The sequence below is a fragment of the Diceros bicornis genome, chromosome 36, assembly GCF_020826845.1.
Source record: "Diceros bicornis minor isolate mBicDic1 chromosome 36, mDicBic1.mat.cur, whole genome shotgun sequence".
Lineage (NCBI taxonomy): Eukaryota > Metazoa > Chordata > Mammalia > Perissodactyla > Rhinocerotidae > Diceros > Diceros bicornis.
In genome coordinates, this window is record NC_080775.1 from 29,575,251 (window position 1) to 29,600,209 (window position 24,959).

Consider the following 24,959-nt stretch of genomic DNA (forward strand, 5'->3'; position numbering starts at 1 on the left):
TGAAGATATAACACTCACCTGTAAAATCATCAGTACTTGGTATCTTTTTGGTGGGGAAGAGAGCTTTGATCACTGATTTAATCTCTTCAATGATTATTAAACTATTCTTGTTGTCCAACTTTTCATTAAGTTAATTTTTTTTATTGTTTGGCTTGGCAAATTTATAAATACTTTTCATAATTTCTAGAAACATATGCTTTCTCATAGTAAATTTTTCAACGTGGCATGAGCCATGTTCACTAACACACCCAGATTTCTTTGGTTCTTCTATAATAAGAAGCCAAAATGGACAAATCTATGTTCAGCAATTCATGTTTCACTACTTCATCTTTTTTGGAAATGATCTGGATATACAATGAGTTTAACTTAACTCATCAAACTTTAAGGTTTCAAGTTACCAAAATGATTTGGGGAAACTATTGAAAACATTTGCCTAAAACCTTTTTATCCTACTTACATCTATTTAATTTACTTCTTCTTAAAAATTATGCTTAGACTACCCAAAAAAAACTTTATGAGACATTAGACAAAGTCAGCCATCATCCTAACTTATTTTCCTGGCTGACAAATTCTGTAATAGAGATAACAAACTTATCTGATTAGTAAACCCAGGTAGAATAAAACTTTTATACTTAATGCTGGTAACTCTAAAGACATGCCTTAAACTAGCTTTTATGTACTAAATATTAGTTAGATCATGTGAACTTGGAAAACATTTGGGCTAGTTTCAATTATATTTCTGAGAGTTTAATATATATAAGTGCTTAAAAATTTTAAGTCAATTAAATAGAGCTCTTTTATAAAGTAATTTTGGCAATACTATCTGGTGGTAAAAAAATATCACACGTCTACAACATACATATATAGACACACATAAACATACAGACAGACACAAACAGAGACTTTATAGCTATTATTTTTAAAATAGAATTACCTCCCTAAAGTTGGTATTTTAAAGAGATGACCTAGATAAGAGTTCCTGGAGAGATCAAGTAGAACATTTATATCTCAAAGGCACAGGGAAAGAATGCAAATTCCTCCAAGAAGAACTGTGGTTTCCCAAGGCCAATATTTATAAGCCTTTTGAGATAAATAGGGGAGGTTTGGGGATTGGTAAAAGGAATTAAGTGGATTTTGGACTGCCTTTAGAGCTGCATATCTAGTTTTGCAAAGATTTGTAAGATAAGGACAGTTGCTCTCAATTTCTTAAAGAACTGGGTTGTAGTCTAAATGACATCATAGGTTGATCCAGCTATAAATCCTTTTACAAGGGCTTTAGAAGGTTTTTCTTTCCCTCTGGATATATAGCTTTATTTTAGCTTAGGGGAGAAGGCCTGAAAAAAATTTCTATCATGCTCTGCAGTTTTCAGCAGGGACAAACAGTAAATATTTCTGGCATCACTGAACAACACCCCTTGGGTGTAAGAGGGGTCCCCAAGGAGGGTGCAAAAGATACTACCTTCCCAAGATCCAGAGTCACTCCCAAAAATAGCCGAAAGAAAGAACCGACAACCTGCATGTCCCAGGCAGGCAGAAAGCCAAGCCAAGTTCTTAAAACACAAAACAAGACAAGCAAGTAGGCAGTAGTTATCCCTGGGAGAGAAGGGATCAATAACCAATGGGTCTGAAGGAAGAGACAATGCGAAATTTTATTTTCCTATCTTGACTGGGCATTACAGACAGGGATTCAGGGGAGCTGACTCTGGTAAGAATTCTCACCCTTTGCTGGCTCCTGCCAGTTTTCCCAGGATCCCTCTGCAGGCTTCAGTATCTATCAGAATTCAGCAAGGTTTTTAAATTAATTTTAGTGTACAATTTAACCTTGGACCAATTCACTTTAGGGGAAAAAACCTCTCCTTTCGCTTGTATCAGCCCCTGAATACCGGCTTTCAGTGGATCATTTGTAGGAGGGCCTAGGAGAAATTCTGGTCATCTGTTTCCTCTGGGAAGCAGGTTGCGAATAGAAACTAATTTTTCCAACTCCTCTCTAAATTTAGTAGGATCTTCTGAAAGCGGAGATAAAAGAGCTTTATAATTTAAAAGATCTGCTGCTGTCCAGGGGACATGAATTCTTTGGGTAGGGGCCTAGGATATATCCACAAAGGACACTGCATAGGAAGGCCCGAAGCTGGCAGAGCCTGACTATAGAGCCCAGCAAAGCGAGGCCTACTACCTGTCTCAGGTGCTTCTGCTAAATTCACTTCCTGGCCTTCAGCATTTACATGAGTAACCTGTATGCCCTGGGCCTGAAGATCAGGCTGGATTGCTCTCTGTAAATCTTATAGGGAAAGGGAAATTAAAACAGGCAGATGGGGCCAGATTTGAGAAGGGGAATTTGTGTTGGATGTGGACATTAATTTTCGTTCTAAGTCTAATTTCTATTCTTCCATCTTGTTAAGGGACTCCCTAAGGCTAGCCACTATACTCCTTTGTGTCCTCTTATTTTTTTTTTTTTTGAGGAGATCAGCCCTGTGCTAACATCTGCCAATCCTCCTTTTTTTTTTTTCGCTGAGGAAGACTGGCCCTGGGCCAACATCTGTGCCCATCTTCCTCCACTTTATATGGGATGCTGCCACACCATGGCTTGCCAAGCAGTGTGTCAGTGCGCGCCTGGGATCCGAACTGGCGAACCCTGGGCTGCTGCAGTGGAACGCACACTTAACTGCTTGCGCCACCGGGCCGGACCCTGTGTCCTCTTTTTAATTTGGTCTTTCCATAGGTACCAATAAGACAGCTGTTTCAGATGAGAGCTCTCTAAAAGTTCTTTTCTCTTTCAAATATAGCTAATTCAAAGGATCCATCATCTGGCCATTGACAGCAGAATCTTATTAATCTCAATAGTGACTCAAACGAATAAGCTTTTTTATGGCTTAACCATGGATACAAGAGGCATCCCAAAGGAGAATGCAAAAGATGCAGCCCTCACAAGATCCAGAAAGTTCACTCCCACAGTTAGCCTAAGAAAGCAAAAGACCTTCATTGCCTGTGACACCAGGCAGGTGCTACTGCAATGGGACTTTTCCAGCAAGAACTGGACAACAAAGCCTAAGTAACCATCTCTGCAAGGAAAAGAATCAATAGAAAACAAGAGCACTCAGACCACATCATTACCGGAGTCACTAATACCCAAGGAATTAATTCACATATTTGTCTCCTCCTAATCTAAATTTAGAAAAAGCAAAGGACTCGCACTACTCTCGCTTCCATCAGACCCTGCAGGCAGAGATGTGGGAGACTGACATGCTAAGAATTCTTACCTTCTGCTGTTTTTTGTCAGAAATCCCAGGATCTCTCAGCTGCAGCAGTCTTGGAGTGAGCAATGCCCAGCCAGTTGAGGTCCCTTTGTGGTTGTCATCTGTCAGGGTGGAAAAATTTTCCCTTCTTCTCTTTTAGGTTCTTTGGCTGGTCTGATAATCAAATTGACATAAGACAGATTACCAGAAGAAAAAAACATTTAATTTTGTATGTACAGGAAACCCAAAGATTGGGACTCAAGGGCAAGTCAGGAAGTTGAGCCTTATATGCCATCCTGAGCTAAGGAATGGGTTACGGGCCTGGAATTTCAAGGGAAGGAGAGTAATTCACAGGACAATAAGAAGAACACATGTTTGGTAATTATGTTTGCCCTGCCATACAGACAGGTCTTTCAGATAACAAGTTATGTCTGGTAATAGCTTTCGTTCTGGGCCAGGCCCCCAGCTAAATTTTTTTGTGTTAAGGGAGAGGTAAGTTTTTCTTGAGTCTACTGGGTCTTGATTGCCTTTAGCTCAAAATGATTCACATGCTAAAGTGGCACATTTTGGGGTCACATATTCTGTTCCCCCTCAATAGACATCACTTATGGTTTTAAAAATGTCTATCTGTAGTAAAGCCCCTTAATGGGTGCTAATAGTATAAATCTGTGCCTTTTGTCTTTTTTATTGATCTCTTTTTTAAGGTTTTTCAAATAATCAGTTATTTGTTTTATCTTCACTATTTTTTATTTGATTAATTTCTATTCTTTGTTATTTCTTTTCTTTTACAATTCTTAGATTTATTTTACTGTTCTTTTTCCAGCTTCTTAATCCAATCACCAGCTTACTTTTAATATATTTTTTATTAATAAAGTCATTTTGTGCTATAAATTCATCTCTAAGTACCATAACTGTAGGTGTTATGTTGTACATTCATTGTTTTTTAGTGCTAAATGTAATTTCTGGTGTGATTTCCTCTTTAACCTATGTTATTTAAATTTCCAAGCATATTTTTCCTATCCTTACATTGTTGATTTCTAACTTGATTTCATTCTGGTTAAAGAATTTTTCTATCTGTTCACAATTCTTTAAAATTTACTGTTTCCTTTGTTATTTAGTACATGATCAATATTTGGAAATAGTCTACGATTCTTGAAAAGAAAATGTATTTTCTATGGGAGGGAGGTGTAGCCTTCTATATAAAACTATTAGATCAAGCATATTAATTTTGTGTTTTATAATAGAAAAATGACTGGTCCACATTATTTTTAAGCAAGGGTACATTCTACAGTATTGTAGGAGAGAAAAAATCATGTAGTAAATATGGAGTAGGTTTTGAAATAAGGCTGCAGAGCTACTGTTACATGCAACTTTTAGGTTTTATTATTTTATACATTCTGTGGTTGGCTACATTTAACAATTTATTTTGAAACTTATACTATACTAAAACAGAATTCTGATAAACCATCTGAAGAAAGAATGTGGTTTGGAAAGTTTCTGAACCTAAATCAGCCTTGGAAATGTGTCTCTTTGTCTTTAATATACATAGTGCAAAACTTGATATAGCTTGAGTGGTAGAGAATAATGCCTCCCCTTACCCCCAAAGATGTCCACGTGCTAATCCTGGAACCTGTGAATATGTCACCTTACATGCAGAAAGGGACTGGGTAGATATAATTATGTTAAGGATTTTGAGATGGGGAGATTATTCTGATTATCTGGGTGGGCCCAATGTATCCACATGGTCCTTGGAAGTGAAAAAGAAAGGAAAGAAGGTCAGAGAGAGATTTGAAAGCGCTACGCAGCTGGCTTTGAAGATGGAGGAAGGCGGCCATGAACCAAAGAATGCAGATGGAAAAGGTAAAGAAATGGATTCTTCCCTGGAGCCTCCAGAAGGAACACAGCCCTGCTGACACCTTGATTTTAGCCAAGTGGAACCCATTTCAGTCAATAATGTTTTTTTCACATTTTTTTTCTTATTATAGATTAGCACAATTAAATATTTCCCATCATATCTCTATTTTTCTTACTAATTTTTGTCTGCTTGATCTATTAATTTCTTTCTTTTTTTTTTTTTTTTGTGAGGAAGATTAGCCCTGAGCTAACATCCATGCCAATCCTCCTCTTTTTGCTGAGGAAGACCGGACCTGAGCTAACATCTATTGCCAACCTTCCTCCTTTTTTTCCCCTTTTTCTCCCCAAAGCCCCAGTAGATAGTTGTATGTCATAGTTGCACATCCTTCTAGTTGCTGTATGTGGGACACCGCCTCAGCATGGCCAGACAAGCAGTGTGTCGGTGCACGCCTGGGATCCGAACCTGGGCCACCAGTAGCGGAGTGCGTGCACTTAACCGCTAAGCCATGGGGCCAGCCCCTATTAATTTCTAATAGAGGTTTATTAAAATCTTCCCCTATGATTGTAGATTCGTCAATTTATCCTTATAATTCTGTCAATTTTCGCTTTGCATATTTTGATGCTATGTCTTGAGCTAATTTATGATTAGTTTGGTTTTTTGGTGGATTATTCCTCTATTCTTATGTAATTTCCCATTTTATCTCTATTAGTGCCCTCTGCCCTAAATTCAATTTTCACTTATATTAATATTGTTATACCAGTGTAGCAGAATGCAGTCCATGCCCCACTCATATCTCCTCAGCATTCATCTCTATGTGCAAAGACTGCTTGCTGCAAATACCTGTGACTTTCTGCTTGAGGGCTTTTCTTCTGGCCATGGTAAACACTCTACTTATCCACAGGCAAGCCAAGAAAGCCAGAGACTTAATGTCTCCAGAGCCAGTGCTCAACAATGACAGCTGGAGAGCTGGTCAACAAACACTCAAGCTTCCCTGCTCCTAGGTGGACAGCTCTGAGGCACTTCTCTCTCTCCCCGAGTTCCTTGGCGGGACTGAGCTCCAGTGGCCCACAGTGGAAGTGGCTGAGCACACACCTTTGGCTTCCTTCTCTTCCATTTTTCATGTCTCCACTTCCCTACAGGTGTGGAGAATTGTTTGGGAGATCACCTCCCAAATAAACGACCTGCACTTGAATCCTTGCCTCTAGGTCTGCCCACAGGCTTTCTTTTTGGTTAATGTATTCGTAGGTGTATCTTTCCCCACCCTTTATTATAAATCTTTTACATGTTGTTTTTTTAAGGCTCTTCTCTTGTGAGAAGCATATAGCTGGCTTTAAAAAAAAAAATCCACTCTGAAAACTTTCGTCTGTTAAGTTTAATCCAGAGGTTGACCAACTACTCTAATGGGCCAGTTCTGGCCTGGAATCTGTTTTTGTGTGGCTTGCAAACTAAAAATGGTGTTTAGGTTTTTAGTGAATTGCAGAAACTGTATGTGACCTATAACATCTAAAATATTATCTGGTCCTTTACAGAAAAAGTTTGCCAACTCCTGGTTTAATCCACTCATATTTCTTGTGATTGCTGATATATTGCATGTGTTTCTAACATTTGTAATTTTAATTATCATTTCCTTTGCAATTTTCTCCTTTTCTGTCTTCTGTTGGATTAATAAAGTTTTTGATCTTCCTGTTTCTCCCTTCTCCTTGTTTGGAAGCTATGAATTCTATTCTTTTGGTGATTACCATTAAAATTTTAAAATATATTCCTACCTATACATTTTTTTAAAGCAAAGTGTGAAGCTGTTCAGCATTTTGACCTCCTCCCACTGAATACTTCACATTGTTATTTAGAGCTTCAGTTTTATCTTTTATAACAGCACAAACTTTTCTAATAGCCAGTAGTTACTATACCACCTTTTATTTCTATCAACATCTTGTATTTCATACTTTTCCGCTGGGTTCATTTTTTTTAAAGTATATTCTATAGTGAAAGTCTATGATTGGTTAATTATCTAAATCTTTGTAATTATGGAAATGTCTACTTAAGCATTTTTAATAGTTTTGCAGAGGAAAAAATGCTAGGTTGAGAGTTAATTTCTCTCAGGTCATGAAGACATGACTGTCTCCTCAGGTCTACGGCAGTGATGACAGGACCCCTGTCCGTCTATCGAGTGCTCCTTTGCATGGACTCTTTTATCTCTGAGAGCTTTTAATCTTTTTCTCTTGATCCTTGTTGTTCTTCAATTTCACTATGTTGCACACTTATTTTTATTCATCCCGCTTGCTACTAGTGTGCTTTTAATCTGAGGATTCATGCTATCCTATAACTGGAAAATTTCGGCTCTTCTTTCTTCAAATGTTGCTTCTCCATTCCCCTTTTCTGTCATTCCTATTAGGCATATATTGGAGGACTTGCGTCACTCCCTATCAAAATCCCTACTATTGCCCACAGGGTCGTGCTGATAATGTTTCTCCCTCATTCCAAATGGAAAATTAAGATAAACTATAAACAGCGAAGTGCTTACTGTTATTTTCTTAAAGCCAAATCCTAATTCAGAAATGCATTGAGTCACGTTATTTAAACCAGGGGCATTTAGACTATAAGATTATTGCAAGATCCTGTTTATTATACTACAAGGCTAAAAATATAATCACACATTGAATTTAATAACCTAAAAATCAGATTCTTGAAAACTGAAATTTATATGTAACAAAAACATTACTACCTACATCTATGATTTCAAGCTAGTTAATGTGAATTCTCTAATTTTTGAGTCCTGAAGTCATTAAGAAACTTGTTAACACATGCTTACAACATAATAGCATGTATTTATTCTATTGTGTATGTATATATATTACAATCCTACAGTAAAGTAATACCCTCCACCAGTCCTTACTTGCTTCAGTTTTCTACATAACAATTGTTATAACAATTTTCTACATAACAGTGATCACTTAGTGATCACTCAGTGAGTGTCACTCAGTGACATATTGTTTATCTGTCTGTTTTCTTCCTCTAAAATATAAACTCCATGAAGATGGAGACTTAGTCTCTTTGGGTCATTACTGTATTGCCTGGAACATTTCCTTGCACATAGTAGTTACTTTAACATTTGTTGAGTGAATGGTAAGCTTATATATATTTTTATATGTTCCAGATCTTAATTTGAGTTAAAATTGAGCAAGAGAGACACGTGGATACAAATATGTAAAATAGGAGCATTGTAGGTATAAGCTGTGGTTCCAGATGGATCGCAGAGACTGAAGAACTGAGTGTGTGACTAAAGAAGGTAGAACAAATCGGGCAAAGCTACCAGTCAGAGGACAGTGCACTTGTTCTGGTCCCAGCCTAGGTTACTTGTGGAAAGACAGGAGAGTAAGAAAGCTAGCCAAAAGGTTGAGAGTTTACTAACTTGTCCAGGGTTAAGCCTGGGTGCTTAGATACAAGCACATAAAGAATCTGGTAGATGCTGCTCAACGGAAACAAATGGAAATAGGGTACGTCCTTTGACAGATCTCAATTACATTCCAACTCCTGGCAGACAAGGTCCTTCACGTTCTGGTCTCTATATGACAAGCCTCCTCTACCATCACTCTGCTTTTGTTCTACTCCCTTCTCCATCCTTGTGAACTAATCACACTCTCTGAACTGGATCTTCCTGTATCTCACAGGCTTTGGCCTGTTGCTTTTCTTCTGCATAGAATATTTTACCTTCTCTCTTTCCCTTCGCTCCCCCTTAAGTCTCTTGCCTATCTCCTACTTTTCCTTTGGGTTTTTGCTTAGACATGAGCACTCATGGGAAGTGTTTTCTTCTCCCCAAGATCAGGTACAGCACCTTTCTGATGTGTCCCCAGAGCAACCACTTACTCCTATGTAGCATTTATCACAGTTTTGAAATTGCCATTTCATGGCTATCTCCTCAACCAGGCAGGGACTGAGTTATGTTCACAGATGTATTCTGACACCTAGCACAAGTGACACATAGCGGGTAGTCAGTGAATGGTTTTGAATAAATGATGAGTAAATGAGCGATGAATGAATTAACGCGAAGAGGTCCAAGAAGGTAGTTGAGCCACAGGCAGCCTAAGGAGACACGGTTATACAGTTGGTTAAGTCTCGAACCCACCAAAGGAGGATATGTATTGAGCTCAGGAATCAAGGGAGCTTTAGGGGAGACCGGGAGGCCATGGTATTACAGCTGAGCTGTGTTAAGCAAGGTTAAGTGAAAGGCAGGTAAAGGCTTTGGCAGGGTAAAACCATCGGGGAGCCAGAGTTGTTGTTACATGTTGTCAGTTTGGCTCTGACTCCTGGCCACCCTATGAGTGAGTGATGTCCACAATGTCCTGTCCTCAGCAGCCCTACTCAGCTCCTGTAGACTCATGCCTATGGCTTCCTTTAAGGAGTCAATCCATCTCATATGTGGTCTTCCTCTTTTCCTGTTGTCTTCTACTTTTCACAGCATTACTGTCTTTTCCAAAGAATCCTGCCTTCTCATGATGTGCCCAAAGTAGGACAGCCTCCATTTTATTATTTTTGTCTCCAGTGATAGTTCAGGTTTAATTTGCTCTAGGACCCACTTGTTTGTCTTTCTGGCAGGCCAGGGTGTCCACAGAGCTCTCCTCCACCACCATATTTCAGATGAATCAATTTTTTCCCTGTCCTCCTCCTCCACTGTCCAGCTTTCACACCTGTACACAGTAACTGGGAACACGAGGGTGTGGGGAATCTCAGCCTTAGTCCCTAATGACACTTCCTTATACTTGATGATCTTTCCTAATTCTTCCATTGTTGCCCTCCAAGTCTCTGTCTTCTCTTGATTTCTTGGCCACAGTCTCCATAGCCAGAGTTGGTCTATGGAAATTCCAGCCTTTCCTTCCTGATGCTTTCCCCAACCCCTGCCATGGCTATCCTTTATTTAAGCTGACTCCAGACACCAAATTCCCTCCTACTCTTTCTCTTTTCTACAACACCAGCTCTCTAGACATCTTATCTGTGAAATCTTAGGCACTGACTGGTGAGGAAGGAGTCATGGATATTTTAACTGCAGGATGTCCTCAGACTCTCTGGCATTATGGCCCACAAGAAGCTATCAACTCTATTACTAGTCAGATGGGCGTGGGCTTCATGCATCATTAAGTGGAGAATCAGAGAGCCTCCTAGGAGGACACAAATCAGCCTGAGAGAGGCTCTGAGGTGTTAAAGAGGCAATTGCCTGCTATAATTTCAGTGGCTTGGATCTGATCTTTAATGATGCACAAATCATATGTATACATTTTCTACCAATTGTAATCTATTATTTCCCTTTCGAGCCAGCTGTTCTCTAGGCTTTGTTCCCTATAACAGAAGGGAGCCCTTGAGATATTGTATATTTTCAATCCTACAACTTCAGAAATCTATATTGATACTTTAATAAAGGGACTCATTTCTCCTCCTCCAAGAACCCTTCTGTGACAAAAGTATGTTTGGGTATAGCCTAATGCACTCATAATAAATATATACAGCCATAAAACAGAGCAAGAGTTCTGGTAGCCTGGTATTTACAGTAATTGTAGATTGCGAGTGGACATTTTAAAGAGAAGCTTACAAGTTAGTTGTACTTTCTGGTAGTAATTACCGCCCACAATCATGACTCACTTCGGCAGTTTAAATGCAAGAGTTGGGTGTCCCAAAGTCAACAGTCTTATAAATAAATCTCTGAATCATGAACTGAATGCATAAATGTTTAAATATTTCTCCCTGATCTCAAAGACAGCTTTAGATTTAAGATTGTAAGCATTATAATACCTTAGGGAAAAAACTAAAAGATTAAGGAAGTCTCTGTGCACTGGGGTGAAGCTTTCTACGCTTTGGAAGTCACCATCCCCTCAGGAAGACCAAAACTCCAGCAACCAGAGTGGTAAGTGCCTGTTTTCTTCAATCCAGGAAGCGAGGCTACTATTTGTCCTAATGCAGCCCATTTGTTTTGTTTTTTAAATAGTACTCACAGGACAGACTTTTATGGTAATATACAGCAACACTGATGCTTTTGGGTGGGACTGTCTGGGAGTCTCATGGGTAACAGAACATATAACTGAAGAAATGTGGCTGTGTCAGCCAGGCACGCTGAAGAAAGAACAATTCATGCCAGAAGGAGATACTTATTTTTTTCGAATGCTCACTCGAAGACGTTGTGTATCTCAATGAGTTTTGGCTTTCCAATCAGTGAAACATTTTTTTTAACATTAAAAAAACACACTTTGAAAGTATTAACAGAAATTTAGGTGCTGACATCATCCACCCACTAAATTCATTTTTTTGTGAAGTCCTGAAGTTTTATTTGTGTCTGGTTAAAAACGGAACTAAATTAGAAGTCTCTGTTCTCGTCTCATTATATCCATGTATTCTAGCATGTAATATTAATCACCTACATGGGTCTAAGAGTAAAATCTATAGACAGAACTCTATCATCTGTGTTCAAATATGAAATCACATGTCAATATACATACAGTTCTTTTTTTCCTGTTCAAAATTGCCATGTGGCAGCCAATCTATCACTGAATCCTATAGATTGTTCAATGCCAAAAGAGAACTGCTTCTGCTGAAATTTCTTTTTCAATATTTTTCTGAATTTGATGTCTATTTTTTTCCTAGTTATTTTCATATCTTCAGCTGCTGCTGTTGCATTCCCATCTCTTGGCAGGATCCAGAGAAATACAGGGTTTCTCTGTGGCCAAGGGGAAGGATGCCTGCCAAGAATGCTGAACTTCTGGTGAAGTTCACTAAATACTACAAAATGGACTAAGTACAGTAAATAATAATGTTGGTGCACACAAACGAATAGCCAATGGCAATGGCATTTTGTGGAGAAATCTGATATCACGTAATAACCTAGTACATCTAGACACGGAAGATCATAGTAAAATACCTCCAAAGGGCATGCAGTAATTCTGTGGTTAGACAAGGACCAACCCAAAGCTCAGAGCATCCCAGAATAATCATCATAACAAAAAACTGGTATGGGTTGCATGTATTAGACCCCCTGTGTACAGCTCAGCTTCACAAAGCAGAAACTTTCCACCTGGCTCTCATTAAAAGTTCCTTGAACAAGAGTGGAAAACCAGGCCCACACAGTATATTCTCTTGAATGCAAAATGATCACATTTAATTGACTCTCAGACTCAGCATGTCAAAAGATGGGGCAAATTCCCTCTACATATCCACTAGATATGCTCACAGTGCCCGGGATATTATTTCTGGTCCCAGAAGAGTTTAAGTTTTGGGGAGAAGGGCCGACCAGGGGGGTAGTTTGGAGGACATCCATCACACGCCCATTCTCAAACCACTGTTTTAACTTACTGCTAAGGATGGAGCTCTGAGGGACCTTAATAGGCATCTGGGGAGAAGAGAAGTTGCCTAGAGGCAGATCAAAAGTGACTGGGGCGAGGGCAGAGGATGCTAACAGACTCTCAGTCCTAGGCTCTTTTTCCAGGGAACAAGTAAGGTCTCTTCCCCAAAGGCAGCTGCAAATCTTTTGACTTTAAAAATAGTATGAAATTGCCTTCCTTTGCTCTTTAACTAAGGTAGGCTACCTCACAAGGACTTGTGGTTACATCAGGAGGCAGCATTTCTTCATTAAGCTGAGAGTTCCCTGTCTCCTCCCTTCATAACATACAGTTTTTTGTTAATTTAATCTTAATGGAGGCAAATCAAAGAGACTGTAAGAACATGCCTTTAGGAATAAATAGGATAACTCTTTCTGGAAATGTTATTGCTATGTTCCAGAATAGGAAAACTGGGTAAGATAAAGATGTTAACTTATCCCAAATTTACATTCTCTCAAGGTCTCTCCAGATGCTCTCAGCCTCATCTGTCTGGTTCCAGCCCCAGCTTCACCGACTGTCCTGTGTTGGCTTTGCCTGGGCTCTGTTCAGGCCTTCTGTCTGATACCTGGGCATGCCACACTGTGGGACCCGCTGGGCACCACTGGGTCATGTTCAAGCCTCAAGTGTGTGGGATGGACTCCCGGTGGGGTGAAACTTTAACCGATGAGATATTAGGGCCAGTGGGCAGAAATCTTCCCCCTTCCTCAGCCCGGATTGGCTGGGCTTGAGATGCTGTTCATACAACTTCTCAGAGGGCAGTACTTGCCATTGACGATTAGGTGCACAGAGCAGCAGGGAACTAGGTACCACCTTCTTGTACTGGCTCTCTCTCCTTCCTTGCCTCACCCCTGTCTCTCACAGTGCCCCTTGGGGCTGCACTCCCTAATAAGCGTTAAGTCCTTTGTCTTGGCTTCTACTTTCTGGAGAAGCCAGGCTAAGACACACTTTTACAGGAAAAATATTACTGTGTGCAGTTCATTTGGAAGAATAAACCATCACAAACAGTGTTTAATTCTTTTGTTAAACATGAAACATGATAAAGGACTAGCCCAATCAAATATTAACACACATCATAAAACTGCAATAATTAAATCAGTATGCTCTTTACGCAAAAAGAACTACGCAGAAAATTCTATTAAACAGAATGACTCAGAATTAGATGCCTCCTGTCTGTCTGGCCCTATACTATGCACGCTACATGAATTCCCTCACTTACTCCTCACAACAGCCCTGTTTAGTAGGTATCATTTATGTCATCATTTTCTAAGTTAAAACAGACAAACCTGAGGCCTAGAAACTCTTCCAAATTCACCCAACTAGTATGTTGCAGAGATAGGATTTGAACTTTTTAATGATAAAAAAATATAGTGATATTTAGTGAAAAATAAATATACATAATTCTACATATAATCCATAGATGATAAAATGTTAAAATGCATAGATTAAAAAGACTAGAAGAAAAGAAATCAGAGTCCTCTATTTTTGTTTCAGATTGCGACTGAGGAGAACTTTTTTCTGTATTTTGTAACGTTTTGTCCTGTGGCAGACACAACGCCGCAGGTTCACTAACCATTTCACTCCTGCTCCGGGCACACAAGAAGACCACGTTCCAGGCCTCCCTCTGGGTCCGGTTGTGTGACCCGTTCCGGCCACTGGAATATGGGCAGCAGCGTGTGCACCACTTCTGGGCCTGGCCTGGCTGGACGCAGGGGATTCCAAGATCCCAAAGGACTCCCCGGACCCAGAAAGCAGTGGGGCCCTGAGATGAGAGAGGCTAGATCCTTCAGTCCTGCCAGAAGAGCAACCCAACCAGGAGGACTGCAACATGAATGAGAAATAAGTCTTTTATTGTGTTTATTTCTCAGTTAAGCTACGGAGCTTTGGGGTCATTTGTGTAACAGTCTTTTAATGATCTTAACAAATACATGTCCTTGCCATTTAAAAAAAAAAATAAAACAATTCAAACAAAAATAAAGCAATGTTCATTTTTTGGCTCAAGAATTCCAAATTTAGCCAGTGATTTTTTTTTTCTTAACTCTCTTGAAATTCTATGAACCACGCTCAAGGCACTAAACCTACAAGCAGCAGTAGCAACAACAACAAGTCAGTCACTTTAGGTGTAGAGCTTCACGAATTTTGGTAATTGTACACAGTCACATAACCACAATCAAGATCTAGAACATTTCCATCACCCCAAAAAGTTTCCTTGTGCCCCTCTGTGTTGATCACTTCCCCAGGACCCTGCCCTACTGTATTTTGCCTTTCCCAGAGTTTCATCTAGATGGAATCACACAGCACCTAATCTTCTGTGATTGACTTTTGCTTTACCTAATGTTTTTGAGATCCATCCATATTGTTGCATATATTAATATTTTGACCCTTTTAATTGCTGAGTTCTCCCTTCTTGTCAGCAATGGAGTTCCATAAGTTCTAGCTGGGTACCCACTGCCCAGTTAGAGACTCCATTCCTCAGGTGGGGCTGCAAAACTCAACTCACTCCAATGAGATGTGGGCAGAAATAATATAAATGATTTCCAGGTCACCTCCTCAATGGCAAGTTGCTTGTCCTGAATTTCTCCTTCCTGCTGGCTGGAAAATTTGATGACTGGAGCAATCTTGGAAGACGCACATTTAGGGTGGCAGAACACTCCCATCACCTTGGACATACTCACCTATGGATTGCTACAGGGGAAATAAATATATTTCTATGTTATTTAAGCCACTGTATTTTGGATCTCTTTGCTACAGCGGCTAAGTAATTAGCCTAACGAATGCACTGCCATGAAGCAGGGGCTATATTTCATTCCTTTTTGTAAGCTCACCATGACTTAGCTCAGTGGTTTATATTGAATAAGTTTTCAGTAGCTATTTATTGTGACGAATATTGAATAAATGACTGAATGAATTCCATATATGTGTAATGTTTTAAAACTTAAAACATCATTTTAAGAGAAATATTTTAAAACTTAAAATCCCACATAACTTTTATTTTTTAAATGACATCAAACGAAATTACGTTCTCCTAGATTTGGCCTTGACACATCATAATATACCTAAAATTAAAGTTGGTAACGTAAAAAGTGCAGAAAATGAAATGACTCTTAAAGATGGGACCTATACAATAAAGCTTTATTTTTTTCCAGTGTTTTTAAAGTATCATAAAATTGCAAAATAATACAATCAAGGATAAATTATGGATATATTATCAAGGATAAATTATAGATTAACCATTCAAACTAATTTTACATCAAAATTTATAATTTTTTCTTTCCAAGAAAAGTTATCAACTTCTAAATCAGCTAAAACATTGCCATATAATTAACTGGAAATACGTGTTTCATAAAAGGTAATCAATATGAATCAAAGAGCTTGATCCCCCACTGGAACAAACGTGATTCCTTGCTGACAAAATCTGGTCAAAACAATTCATAAATCTATCCTGCATTCCTTGGAAAAATTAGCTGTGTGAAAAAATATAATTACTTTATGGGCCGGGCCCATGGCTTAGCAGTTAAGTGCACGCACTCCACTACTGGCAGCCCGGGTTCGGATCCCAGGCGCGCACTGACGCACCGCTTCTCCAGCCATGCTGAGGCAGCATCCCACATACAGCAACTAGAAGGATGTGCAACTATGACATACAACTATCTACTGGGGCTTTGGGGGGGGGGGGGGGAAGGAGGAGGATTGGCAATGGATGTTAGCTCAGAGCCAGTCTTCCTCAGCAAAAAGAGGAGGATTAGCACGGATGTTAGCTCAGGGCTGATCTTCCTCACAAAAAAAATAAAATAAAATAAAACTGTTTAAAAAAAGAAAAAATATAATTACTTTAAAGATGTTATTTAACTCGTCTCTAGTCACTGCAATTAAAGCTCTAGGTCAAATTTTTTACAGCAGAAGAATCAACAGAATTTCACGTTGTTTCACAAATATGATTTTTAAAAGGTTGTGTTGCTGCTCGTGGCTAAACTGCTTCTACTTTGATGTCATTCCTTCTGATAGTAAAGCTTCAGTGAAAAGCCTTTTGTTTAAACGCAAAACCAAAGAAATACAGTGTCAAGTCTGCACATCAACATGCAAACACCGTGTTTCAGGGCCCACGCCATTGTGCAGTGTCAATGTCTTGTTTATGCCAGAGGCGCCACGCAGTCGCCAGTCCACCTACTAGGAAAGCCTACAAAGACCTCACTCCACTCGGCTCTGAGGGTGCAGGTATTTCTTGAGGCCAAACTAATCCTTAGCACCTATAATTGTGTGTTCTTACCATCAATTTACTTATTAAAGTTAAGTACTTCTTAGAGTTAATTCTAACTCTAAAAAATAATTTACCTCAGCAAATCAATCTCCTTCCCCAATGGATCTTGTTTTAAATGTAATGATTGATGAGCATCCTTTTAGTTTAATAAACTATAAATGGTATGCCTGCACTGCACTCACACTGATACCTCAAACTGCTCACCATTCTTTCATTTAGGATAATGAAAAATCACTTAAGGCCATTTCCATAGCTGGCATGTAAATTTAAAGTAGCTATCTGTCACTAAAATATTATACGAAATTATTAAAATGGCATTTCATTGTACTTAAAATAGTTGTTCTAATATGAATTTTAAGTAGAAAGTGAGTTAAATACCTTCTCCAAATAATTTCTCCTTAAAAGCCTTAACAAACTGTTATTTGCAGAAGAATTTCAACAAATAGCGATTATTTGCCCTACAATTAAAACTAGAATGGCTGTTTGACATTTAGAATTCAAAACAGAAAGTTCTTTTTCTCCCCGCTGCCTACCATTGGGATCGCATTTTTCTTAATATTATATTTTCCTGTGAGGGACTCAGCCAGTTTTCTGACTTTGGGTCACAGAGCCTTGGAAAACTATTGTGTAATTTAATAAATGGCAGTAAAAAGGGTTCACCTGAGGATTTTCCTCTATTTGCCTTTGATTCTACTTGCCGCATCCGGCAGGGAGGAGGAAGAGGAGTAACGGTGGGAAGGGTGGGAATAATGAAGATATGTCAATAAGGTCAAGGTGAAAACATCCATCTTCCGTGTCTTCTAAGGCGGTGCCCTCTTGAGCTGGCTCAGAGGGACAAATTGTCCCGGGGGTAGTACACATCACCTGGAACTGACAACAGGGATTAAGAATGATGATGGGTGGCTATGGCTCTCAGACTGTCATCTGTGTATCTCTGTTGAACCAGATGCTTTCTTGGAGCGACCAGATTAATTCCAGGCTCAAAGAGCAAAAGAATCATAAAACAGAGTCAGAGGATGTGCGGAGTGAAAGGAACTGTGGGTGTTACTGCCCTAATATGCGGAAGCCCAGACGTTTCACAGGACTTGCCTACATCTCTCAGAGAGCAAGCAGCTGAGCTGGGAATCCAGGCATCATGACCCCAGTCCATATCCTTGTATGCTACACAATGTTCATAATGTGGTCCAATCCACAGGCCCTGTCTTCCTTCTGCATTCATGCCGAGAGCAGCAGGGCCAGTGGGAGGTGAGAATGAGACAGAATCACTGCATGCTCTGCTTCCTGGCTCAGGCTTTCTGAGAATGGTTGTTCTGGACTTCTACACATTCACCTCTCCTTCCCCAAATCTCCTACTTTCTTTCTTCTTTACTGTCCTCTTCCAGGCAACCAAGGGTATGGGGTGTAGAAATCTTGGGGTTCATGAAAAGACAAGGTGTAAAGATTACTGTCACTAAGTGGCTTTAGAATTATTCATCCATGCATGTTATACCGACTTTGATAATAAAATATGTCAATCTGGGGGCATTTCATCCAAAAATTTCCTCCAGTTAGGAGGGTAAGTTCTCACACCACCACTATGACAGGTCTTTATAAATGTGGCACTCCAAGGGCCCATTTTTTTCCCCCCACAATTCCCACTGTACTAGTGTTGCCTTGTTGAGACTTGCACTGGCCTTACCACCAACAGGTCTGCCCACATCTATCAGTTTGCAAGTCATATGAAATATACAGCTTTTCTTATTAATAACCATACACGGTAATCAGTCATATTAAAAATGAGATTGTCTGGGGGCCAGCCCGGTGGCATAGTGGTTAAGTTCACGCGTTCCACTTCGGCAGCCTGGGGTTTGCGGGTTTGGATCCTCTGCGCAGACCTACACACTGCTCATCAAGCCATGCTGTGCCGGTGTCCCACATACAAAATAGAGAAGATGGGCACAGATGTTAGCTCAGGGCTAATCTTCCTCAGCAGAAAGAGGAGGATTGGCAACAGATGTTAGTTCAGAGCCAGTCTTCCTCACCAAAAAAAAAAAACAAGAGAGAGAGATTATCTGGAAAAAATAAGATTGTTTCATACCAGTGTTCCAATGACCAGTCTACTTGGGTTATCTATAGTACTCCTGTTCCTATACTGGATATTTAGAAATAATTTTTGTTTCTTGAATGCTTCCTCTGTACAAGCATTATTTAAAAATGCTTCCTCTGTGCAAACATTATTTATTTTTCATATAACACTCATTCTGCAATAACTTCATGGGGTAGGTTTGATATTATCTCATTTTATAGATGAGGAAACTGAGTCACAGAGGTTAAGTACAATCGTTTGTGCACTGCCGCACACCTAGCAACTAATAGAGCCAGGAGCTGAACAGAGGCAGCCTGGCTCCATGCCTGTTTCCTACTAACCACGTTATACCACCTCTCCAAAGGTCAGCTGGTCTGTAATAGCTGTGTGTGTGTGTGTGTGTGTGTGTGTGTGTGTGTGTGCGCGTGCATTATGGTACAGTAAAAAGAGCATAAATTTTAAAGTCAACACAAGACTAGGCTTAACCCCAGCTCCTCTTCTATACACTCTGTAGCTTTGGACAAGTTCTAAATGATTTAGTTTCCTCACCTGTAGAGTGAGAACAGAAATGACTACCTCACCGAGTTGAGGAATTCCATGGGAAATGTCTGGAAGGGTCTCGGTGGGCATGACTCCTGGTAGGTCCCCAACCTAAGTTAGCACCTTCTTTTCCCTCTGGTTCTGACCTGATTATCTAATCTGGCTGATCTGGTCAGTCCATTCTCATTAATGTAAACCTTAAAACAAGGAGAGTTAGAACACAGTGTGGAAATGATGTACTTCCTTTCAGCCTGATCTTAAGCTTCCAGACTCTTAGGTGTTTTGCTAAGTGTCAAAAACGTGAAAGCAGGCCTGAGGACCTGGCTTTTCAACGAGAAAAGGATGAGGTAGGATAAGGAAACAGATTGACCAGTACTTAAAATTTTGTTGTCTATTTTTGTTTCCTGTATTCCCATAGTCTCAATATCTTAAATTGTTTGTCCTGGGCATTTTCCTTTCTAGGACATATGCTCAAAATCACAAGGATAACACAGCTCATCTCCTCCTTCAGTGTTTGTTCTTTTTTCCATTTGTTAAAAATCTTAAGAGGTTTTGAATGGTGAGAAAGGCAAGAATCTTTTTCAACTCAAGCTAATTTATGGTATTTCTAGTTCAAAAGTTGTTTAGGGGCCGGCCCGGTGGCATAGCAGTTAAGTTCGCATGTTCCGCTTCAGCGGCCTGGGGTTTGCCGGTTCGGATCCTGGGCGCTGACCTACTCATCACTCATCAAGCCCTGCTGAGGCGGCATCCCATATACGAGAGCTACAACTCTACAACTACGATACACAGCTATGTACTGGGGCTTTGGGGAGAAAAAAGAAAATGAGGAAGACTGGCAAAAGATTGGCAACAGATGTTAGCACAGGGCCACAGCGCCAATCTTCCCAAAAAAAAAGAAAAGTTGTTTAATGCAATCCACTGGTACAAAAGTGTGTCCAAGTTCAAAAAAGAACATTTCCAGTTCCAAAATTAGAGGTGAAACCTGTTGTAGCCAGCTCTGCCGAGCATTCCACACTCCTCGGCACAGGACAGAGCCGGCTCTGCGGGGCAAGTCTGAGGATCTAGAAGGTATCCAGCTCTCACAGCTTTTGGCCACATTGTGAGGATATTTTAGGAGAGCTCCAAGGGGCTGAATTTTGCGTGACTGACTGGGAAAATGTATTTACTGCCTGTACAATCACAAATGGAGACTTTTCTCCTGGGAAAGTGTCACAAAGAACACGGACGGCCACTCAGTGTACTTCTTCTGGAGAGGACACCATGTCTTCCTTGTTTCCACACATGCTGTGTGTATCAGTGAGCAATGCTCTCACTGCACCACCAACTGGAAATCATCACAGCCTCAGTGGAGACAAACTCTAGCCTTCCCAAGACGTCATGGAATAGCACTTGTGGAAATGTGTTGTTCCAGTCCCTGCCTCCACACAGCGAGTATTTAACGGCTTCAGGGCAGAGTATTGTCTATGCGCTTCTTGAGTGTCTTCAAGGAAGTCCACAGTCTCTAGCGTTTGGTGATTCAACATTAACCTTGCACACTATTATGTTTTAGAATGGGAGAGTGAGTTGTACCCATGGGTAGAAAAAAAGGACATGGAAGGAAAGATAGGAACATCTTCAGTGGGAATGCAGCAGAACAGAAAGAGCATAGACTTTAGAGCCAGACAACCTGGTTCTAGTTCTGCCACTTGCTAGCTGTGTCACGTGGACAAGTAATTTACCTCTCTAAGCCTCTTTTCCTCATCTAAAATGAGGATAACACTAGTCTTACATAAATTGGATCATAAATAGTGATAAAAATAGGTAACTATTATTTATTGACCACTTTCTATGTACAGTATTTGGTCCAAGCACTTTATGTGTTATAACTCACTCAATATTCACAACAATACTAAGGGATAGATTCTACTGTGATCCAGACTTTACAATGAGGAAACTGAGGCACAATAACAGCCATAATGGCAGCCATTACTACTAATAATCATGAAGTCATTAATACTGTTGGGAAAGCACTAACATCTAACAATAAAAGGAAGTAAAACCAACAGGAATTTCTTCACTTAAAAAAATACTATAAAAGCAAGATTTCTATAGGAAAACACTGAATAGGGGTAAGATAAATCATTCTTCAGATTTACACTTGATCTCATCCCCCTTTGCCTCTTTCTCCAAAATGATAGGTGGTCATGAAAACCATTTGCCATAAGTGAGCCTTATGGTCTAAATGGCTCTATAAAGATGTGATTAGAAAGTGAAATTATTTGCAAGTCCTAGAGAGAACAGAGAAAATAGATGGGGAAAAGTATAAACAAATAATTCCCCCCAAATGCCCCAAAATTAAAAGATAAAAATTTCCAGACTGAAAGGGGCTAGCACAACGAACAAGAAAAGACTCACACAAAGTCACATCATCAGTGAAATTTAGGAACATCAGAAACAAGTGAAGATCCTAAAATCTTCCCCAAAAGGACAAACAAGCAAACAAGAATTTCTTGCAATGAGTCAGGTGTCAAATAGCATCAAACTTCCCAACAACACAGAAAACTAGACGACAACAATGTCTTCAAAAGTTTGAGGCAAAATTATTTCCAACCTAAAACATTACGCCCAGACATACGCCCAGACAAATTATCAATTATTTCTGATATTTTATGATATTCAAAGGCTCAGAAAATTTACCTCCTATGTATACTCTTTCTCAGGAAATTACTAGAGAATCTGCTCCTCAAAAAAGAGGAATTAAATAAAGAAAAAGGAAGACTTGAGATACAGGAAATAGAGGATTTAGGAGACTAAGGAAATTCCCAAGAGTTAGTGAAAGGATGTTCCAGAATGGCAGCTGTGTCGCAGCCCTGGATAGCAGGTCCATATTTGAACAAGAAGATTGAAAGCCATGGGAGAGAAATCTCCAGAGAGGGGAAAATGGAACTGATTGATTTGTTGTGTTTAGCTTTCAGGAAAGTTATTTTTCAGTTGTTTGACAGATATGTTACAGCATTAGAAAAAAATATATACTGATGGATACAGAGACACTAAGCAAATAAATGTATAAACAAGACAGCAATTAATTCTAGGGAGAATAAAAAGTTGTACAAAAAAGGAAATAATCAAAGTGTACTACCTGAACGAGCAATAGAAAAGATTTATGTAGTCCTATTATATTAAACAATGACTGCTGATATGGCCAAAAATGGAAATTTCACTCTATTGGGAAGATGGGAGAGGGGGAGTGGCGAGGGAGGGGTAAGACAACTACAGCCTCACCTACCATCATATCAAGTTGACATTGTCTAGAATTCATAAACCAAAGAACTGTATTCTAAGCATATTAGAATGTGGAAAAGCAGATAAAAGAATTGAACTTGGCTGCCTCTGGGTCATCAGTTTGGGAGCTAAAGAGAAACAGTGAGGGGAGTATTGTTTTTCAACAAGACTCACAGGTTTTTTGTTGTTGTTGAGATGTAATTGACATATAACATTATATTAGTTCCAGATGAATTGACTTTCAGGTTTTTAAATCTCAAAATATGTAAATATGCTCATGCACTACCTTACAAATGAAAAAATAAAAATAGTAAACACATTTAAAAAGGGCTCATCTTGAGCAGGCAACTTCATCAGAGATGTTACTAACTTGAAGAAGCTGCTTTTAGAACCACATTAAGTGATTCCAGTCTGATAGTTAAAGATTACAATTTTGCTCTTTAAAAAAAACTCCTGAATTTAGGAAGTTAATTCTAATGCCCCAAACTGAGAGAAAAGAAGCAGAAGAACTAAGGATGAGAAATAGTCAACAGGAAGAAGAGAAGTAAAGAGAGGAAAGTGAAGGAGCAAACAAGTCAGAAACAAGAACTTGAAAAGGAAGCAAGCACTGAAGCTGGGGACGTGCGGAAAGGTCCGCGTGTTCAGGAGAAACTGGGAAAGGAGGCCGACTCGCGGAGACCTACGCTGGTCATCCACATGCACAAACAGGAAGTCGCTGGAAGGAACAGATTTAATGCCGGCAAACAAAGCATTTTTTTAAATTACTGGTAACTGATTTGAAACTAGTTACTAAAAAGATTTTTTTCTTTTGAGCCTTAGAAAGGAGACCCATGAAAGTATACACCTAAAAGAGAGAAGAGAACTAATACATTTTGAGAGGGAAAAAGAACATTTCCAAAGAGGCCGAAAGCTCTTCCCCAGCGTGTGTGAGTAACAGGATCCCTAGGCTGGAGAGCAGTATTCTTTGGGACAGAGGAGGATGTAGGGCAAAGGAAGACCTGGGAAAAAGGCTACTTAGAAATGTAAGTTTCTTTTTTGTTTTTTCCCTAATTGGAAGCAGGTTTTGACTCTGAATTAACACTCATTTCCTTCTTCTATACTTTAATAACTATGCATGCTGCATAAATTTCCAAATGTTCTGAGTTTCTGGGTAAAATGATATTTAAGGTCTCATTTCCATTCATCCAACACATTGTGAAATTTGAAAGCTTGTGCAACACTGTGGAAACTACTGGTCACAGGTAGATCATTCTAAAGCAAAAGTTGCCATTCGATGCCACCATTATTTATGGAATCAGAAATTTGAAGCCCTTTACAACTGTGTGAAAAGAAGAAGAAAAATGCATTAGCTTTTCTATAAGGCAAGTGTAGACACTGACTGATTATTCCACAATTTATACAGTGTTTTATTTTTCAGTCATTTCTAATTATATTTATCAGAATTCTAGGAATATAAGTAGCCCTGGTCTGGAGTACTCTTTCTTCCCCTTAAGCTCTGGGCCTAGGTCACAGTTCCTGTCCTATGAAAGGAAGAACAGGGCAAGAGTCTTTCTCAGAGTTCCTCCTAGCTCCCTACGCCCAGCTTTTGTCTAATCACTGCTCTTCACCTGCTGGCCAGCTGGCTCAGAAAGGTTGTCTTTGCCAACACCCTGCTGGGGGCTAATTATTGCAAAATGTACCACAACTCAACTAACTGATTTTAGTTTAATCATTGAAATAAACATGAATATAGAAAATATATCAAAATGTATTTCCTTTAGATACACATCCATACATACACACACTCTGTGGAAAACATTTCTACTTTAGCAAACCTTTGGTTCCAAGTTGAGAAGCTTGGATTAAATTTTGTAAAGTTGGTTAGCATGTAATCTGCATGGTTACAACTAAAACCCAGACAATGTTCTTGATGGGAAATGGTTCTCACTAAAATAGCCAACAGTCCTTGCATGTCATAGAGGATGTTCAGGCAATTCAGTCAATTTTATTTTTCCACCATGGGAAGACCTCTCTCATAAAGTGATAGAAAAAGTACATTTATTCCACAAACATTTGTTGAGCACCATCTTCTGGGTGCTGAGGATTCAGTAGTAGGCCAAGACATATGGAAAGCTCTCTCCTCACGAAACCTACCTTGGGGAGGAAGAAGCCAAGGGAAGGAAAGTCAATGTAAAACAGATTTCTTTTTACAGAAATGTGCTGCTTAGCCAATTTTCTAAGATAATTTTTCATAAAATATGAGAAATTTATACAGATATTTGCTGTGTAAAATATTTCTGGATTTGGAAAACTTCAGGTTGGAGATTCGCTAATTTATGTGGTTAAAATTTTACTAAAGTATAATGAAATTAAGTTATTCGACAACTCAACTATACCATAGATTTGATTATGG

At 39.4% G+C, this 24,959-nt stretch overlaps 1 long non-coding RNA gene across 1 annotated transcript in view; it reads right to left on the minus strand.

Annotated features, from left to right (window-relative positions):
• The window catches only part of LOC131398848 (uncharacterized), a 67,597-nt gene that overhangs the window by 6,932 nt on the left and 35,706 nt on the right, over window positions 1–24,959 (minus strand). Inside the window, exon 2 of the long non-coding RNA XR_009216993.1 lies at window positions 3,258–3,407. This is a non-coding gene — a long non-coding RNA (uncharacterized LOC131398848). The remainder of the gene's footprint in view (window positions 1–3,257; window positions 3,408–24,959) is intronic.